Genomic DNA, 6,000 nt, shown 5'->3' with positions numbered 1-6,000 from the left:
TCAAAGCGACAGCTGTGCTGCACAACATCTGCAGACTGGCAAACCTCCCAGATCCAGACATACCAGATCAGGATATGGAGCACCCCGAAGAGGCACAGGATGTCCATTACAATGGAATCAACACAAGAAATCGACTTATATTAGATTTTTTTTAAACTAAATTAAAAAATAGAAGCAACACAATGGTCAAGATTACAATTCATTCATTTATATTTCAGTTAAACATTTTTTGCACACTCTGGCCCTACTCTTCTCCCATTCAAATTTTTCCCTCTCAAGGAGGAGTCGCTCTCTTTCAATGGCGACTCTCTCTCTGTCTAATTGAAGCTTCTCCCTCTCAATTTCTAGCAGAGCAAGGGTTTCTGGTGATGACTTCAGCAGACGTGTTTTCTTTTCTGCAAAAACAAAGAGAATTCTGATTAGCATACCAATAAAAAGGAAATAATCCTGGTGCCAGATATGTTAGATGATTTAATGTATGCACATTCATGTAATGTCATTTAAGCTATAAACAGATTATGAATGACGAGATAAATGACAGTTTAGCTGACATATGGCCCCAAGTCATCATCATCACAACGTCTTACAAGTAGCCTAACATCTTACCAGGAGGCGGTTGTGTAGCATCGACTTCAACAACTTTACTGACTGAAGTTGTGGTCTCCAAGAAGTCCACTGGCAACCCAGTCTCAAAGCCTCCATCGATGCCTGCATGGACAGCCAGAATGTTAATTAGTATGTCTTTCTTATCATATATCATATCATAGCAGCTATAATATAAAGTCAAGAAACATAATCACTAGCAGGGAGAACGAGAACGTCAAACATTATAAGATAGACATAAGCGAATTCACTCTTCAAAGTTCTCCGTCGGGATGTCGGATACGCAATGCAATTCGCCGTCCGATCGATCTTATATGTTGACTACAAAGCACTTTACGGAGGTCTATAAACTGGCCTTACCCTCGTAGTCAGCCTTGCTGAGGAGTCCCACAATCCGGTCCTCCGCCGGTGTCAGGGGGGTAGCGGAAGAGTTGCCACCACCGGTAATTCTCCGGTCTTTACAAATTAACGTTGCTTTTTTCTTAACGACACTTGTGAGTGTGGTAATTTTTTTCTTGACGTTTGCAACGTTTCTACTGATCCCTGATACGGTGCTCACCTTTTCGGCTATTTTCAGCCATTCTTGGTCTTTCTTTTCTTTGGTCAGACTCATAGAAAATTTCCCATACAATATTTCCTTTGAGCTTTCTACTAAACTCACCAACTTTTCTATTTCGTCCGCTTTAAAATTTTCGGCACGACGTTGTATTTTCCCAATCCCATCCATAGCTAGCAGTTGTTTTTGGATATTTTAGGATTATGACAGTTGTCAGCTGTGAAGTGACGTGATCCGACAACAAGTTTCATCAGTTGCTAGGTAACAGACATAAAAGCTGAATGTCGATGCTAGATCGCCTACTTAGGATATCTTAACCTGAGATAAGATAGGATTCCTAAATTAAGATAGGATATGTTTCTGTAATACCAAATTGAGAAAAATCCTATCTCCACTTCTCCTATCTTAACTTAGGACTTAAGATAGGAAGTTTCTGTAATACGGCCCCAGTTGTCTTTGGATATTTTAGGATTATGACAGCTGTCAGCTGTGAAGTGACGTGATCCGACAACAAGTTTAATCAGTTGCTAAGTAACAGACATAAAAGCTGAATGTCGATGCTAGATCGCCTACTTAGGATATCTTAACCTGAGATAAGATAGGATTCCTAAATTAAGATAGGATATGTTTCTGTAATACCAAATTGAGAAAAATCCTATCTCCACTTCTCCCATCTTAATTTAGGACTTAAGATAGGACGTTTCTGTAATACGGCCCCTGGTGTCCACGCCGTGATGCCGGGCATATTCCTTACCATTTAGTCCAAAAGAAAACCGTAACAATAGAAAACTCCTTATAATTGCTATTCTTACGGTCGCCGTAAGAAATAATTAAATAAATAATAGTAGTAGAATAATAATAGTAAATTAATTAACAATCTTTATTAATCACCAAACTAAGAACATAAAGGTGCAATGCGTTTTAATAAAACGCATCCAATACACGGAATGTCCGATGGTGACGCCACTGAGGCTATAGTAGGCTAACGATGCTCTTAGCGTCCTACGAGTACCCCTGGAGTACTCGTTAGTTACGAGCGTTTTCACGACGTTCGTTACCAACAATGCTTTCGGGAAACGCGGTGAAAACTCTACGATGCCCTTACGACGCACTTCACGATCCACTTCGGCTAACGACGCTTTCGGGAAACGAGGCCCAGGTTACATGAAAACATTCCGGACGAGGCTGTTCAGCTAGAGGGAACAACACTCTTCAGAGCGGACGGAGACGCGGCGAGTTCCAGTAAGAGCAGAGGCGGGGGGCTATGCATTTATATCAACAAAGACTGGTGTGTAAACGCTACGTTGGTGGCTCAACACTGCTCTGAACTGGTTGAATTTTCAATAGTGATCGGCCATTCTACCTGCCAAGGGAATTCACCAGTGTGATTGTAGTAGCTGTTTACATAGCCCCTTGCTCCAACGCCAATGCTTACGAAGTACTCCGCCCCCTGTATGACGTCATCAGCGCACTGTTGACAAAACACCCTGACAGCTTTGTGGTTGTTGCAGGAGACTTCAACCACATTAGCTTAAAGACTGTGCTCCCCGGATTCAAGCAATATGTGGACTTTAAAACCAGAGGAGAAAATATACTTGATCTGGGGCCGTATTCACAAAGGATCTTAGGGCTAAAAGGTCCTAACTGGCGAATTTAGGAGTAACTCCTAAAAATAATGGGCGTGTCACTCTTAAATTTAGGACTCCAATGCAATGCCGACGATTTAAAAATATCGCAACCATCAGTTAGCCGTGCCATAAACTTTCCTTTGGACATTCAACAATTACACAGGATCAAAGCCAACTTCATGGCAATTGCAGGTATGCCCGGTGTGGTCGGTGCTATTGACGGGACGCACATAAAAATAATTGCGCCATCAAAAGACGAGGACGTGTTCGTCAATAGGAAGAAAGTGCATTCCATCAACACGCAGGTTGTTTTTAATGCAAATTTTAACATAGCCTACTGGATGTTGTTGCAAAGTGGACTGGATCTTCAGCTACCCATGATTTGCGCATTTCAATGGTGAGCGGTCTGAGGCAGCTTTTTGAGATGTACCAGTTGGGTGTCACTTGCTGGGTGACAATCCATGCAAGACGTGGCTCTAGACGCCCTACCTCAATCCACAACCGGGAGCACATTTAAAGTATAACATGTAAGTGATTACGCAGATTACGCTTAGTCCTATGCGTAAAACACATCGTATTGGCTCTTTGACGCGTTTTATTTGTTGAATCCATATTTATTATTGTTTACTGATTTCCTCCATATATGCTAGAGCACACAAACATACACGAAATGTTGTGGAGAGAGGAATTGGGCAGATGAAACGTCGGTTTCATGTCCTCCACGGCGAAATACGCCTCACCCCAGAGAGGGCATGCACAGTAATCACGGTATGTGCCATTCTACACAACCAATGAATTTGGCCGTGTGGAACCGAGTGGACTGGCATTTAGGGATCACTTTGAAAACACATTTTAGGTAAACACCTTGGCACAAATCAGTCAACACTTGTGTAGTTCATAACAATTATTAAATTATACGTATTTTTATCGTTTGCTTTCTCTCTCTCTTAAACGTGCAGGCTACAACGTCATTATCGTGGTCTGCACAAAATTGTCATCATGCGTGTATTCTGCTAACTGCACTATAACTACTTAATAGGAATTCATTTCTAGCCTAGGCTATTTCCTTGTTTTTCTGTGATTTAGTGGGCTCGTCTGAACAAGCAATCACCGAACTGACCGCTTCTAAACTCGTGCACGAGAATTGAAGTAATCCATAGCTACGGCGCGTCACTCTTAGTTCATTCTTAGTGATTCATCCTTAGTAAGAGTAGGTCTCTGCGGCTTTGTGAATAACTTTTAAGAAAAACCTCCTGTGTAAAATGTTTCAGGGCGAGTTAGGAGCACTCCTAGCGGTAAGATAAAATGCTTTGTGAATACGGCCCCTGGTCTATTCCAACATTGCTGAGGCATATAAGGCCATTCCAGGTGACGCACTCTGTCACCTGTGGTGTCCCTCAAGGATCAGTCCTTGGCCCCACCCTCTTCACGCTATACATGCTCCCCCTTGGTCGTGTCATCAGCCGGCATGGAATACCTTTCCACTGCTACGCTGATGACACCCAACTCTACATCAAAACAAACCCAACCCCCTCTGCAGCTCCATCCACACTTTCCACCTGCCTGGAGGAGATAAAGCTGTGGATGGCGGCTAACTTCCTGCAGCTCAATGGCTCAAAAACGGAAGCCATTCTTGTTGGCACTCCACACCAGACCCGGTCATCCAGAATCACCAACATCACCTTCTCCGGCCATGACATCCAACTCTCATCCTTAGTCACTAACCTTGGTGTCAAAATGGATCCTCACCTGACCTTTGAGGCCCACATTCAATATCTCTGCAAAACCTCCTTCTTCCACCTCAGGAACATTGCAAAACTCCGCCCCATACTCACTCTCCCCGATTCCGAAAAACTTGTCCACGCCTTTGTCTCCTCCAGGCTGGACTACTGCAACGCACTCTTCATCAGGATCCCCAGAAAGAACATCCAGTGGCTGCAATACATCCAGAATTGTGCTTCCGGGATCCTGATGGGGGTGCGGAAGTACCACCACATCACACCCATCCTCAAATCCCTCCACTGGCTTCCTGTCCAGTACAGGATCCAATTCAAGGTCTCCCTTCTGTCCCACCAGTGTCTCCATGGCACTGCCCCCCTCAAAGAACTCATCACCCCCCATTCCTCCTCACGCCATCTCCGCTCTGGACAGGCCAACCTCCTCAGCTTCTGAGGACATGGCTCCGAATTATGGGCGACCGCGCCTTCTGCTCAGCTGCACCTAGTCTGTGGAATGCTCTCCCTGACCATCTAAGGGCCCCACAGACTGTGGATTATTTTTAAAAAGGCCTAAAACCCCATCTTTTTAGAAAAGCCTTTGGCTAAACTGCTATTCATTTATTTTTATTTATTTATTTTGTTGCATTTTTCTCTTTTCTTTTAATGTGCATTGTAGCACTTTGAGATCATTGAATTGATATAAAGTGCGTTATAAATAAAATGTATTATTATTATTCCTCAACCCCATCTTGGCCTTTCAGACCATAAATCTGTGCTGCTGGTTCCAGCTTACAAACCCAGGCTGATACGGACTAGGGCAACCCAGTCAGACATCAGGGTGTGGCCAGATGGAGCAGTCTCAGCGCTGCAGGACTGTTTTAAATGCACTAACTGGGAGATTTTTAAAACAGCAGAATCTCAGGGTGAGCATCATATTAACATTGAGGAATATGCTGAAACGGTGATGAGCTACATTGCCAAGTGCACAGAGGATGTTACTGTGATGAAGACCTATATAGTACGGAACAACCAAAAACCCTAGATGACTGCTGAGGTACGTCAGCTGTTAAAGGCTCGGGATGCTGCGTACAGTGGAGGAGACAAGGCCGCTCTCTGTTCAGCCAGATCAGCTCTCTCCAGAGGGATCAGAGCAGCCAAAAGACGCCATGCAGGGAAAAATAAAGGAGAACCTCTGTAGCACAGGAAACACCAGGCAAATGTGGCAGGGGGTTCAACAAATCACTCAGTACAAGACCAGGCAGAGGATTGAGGACAGTGATGTTTCTCTCCCTGACAGACTCAATTACTTTTTTGCCCGGTTTCAGGCACCAGGAGGGCCAATGAGAGGGGGGACTGGACTCTCCCCTCCATCCGGTCAGCCACCTGTGGTCATCAGCCCAGCTGACACCAGGAGAACCCTGGCCAAGATCAACCCTCGGAAAGCAGCCGGCCCGGACAATGTTCCGGGGAGGGCGCTCCAAGCCTGTGCTGATGA

At 44.5% G+C, this 6,000-nt stretch overlaps 1 long non-coding RNA gene across 1 annotated transcript; it reads right to left on the bottom strand.

Moving 5' to 3' along the window:
* Nucleotides 1-217: 217 nt before the first annotated feature.
* LOC115552882 (uncharacterized) lies at nt 218-1,106 on the bottom strand. Its single transcript, XR_003978396.1, has 3 exons — nt 964-1,106; nt 607-708; nt 218-395 (listed from the first exon to the last, which is right to left on the bottom strand). It is a non-coding gene; the product is annotated as an uncharacterized LOC115552882 (long non-coding RNA).
* Nucleotides 1,107-6,000: the final 4,894 nt, after the last annotated feature.

This window comes from Gadus morhua, chromosome 10 (genome assembly GCF_902167405.1).
Source record: "Gadus morhua chromosome 10, gadMor3.0, whole genome shotgun sequence".
Taxonomy (NCBI): Eukaryota; Metazoa; Chordata; class Actinopteri; order Gadiformes; family Gadidae; genus Gadus; species Gadus morhua.
The sequence above is the reverse complement of the archived record's forward strand: the minus strand, read 5'-3'. Positions and strand labels throughout refer to the sequence as shown.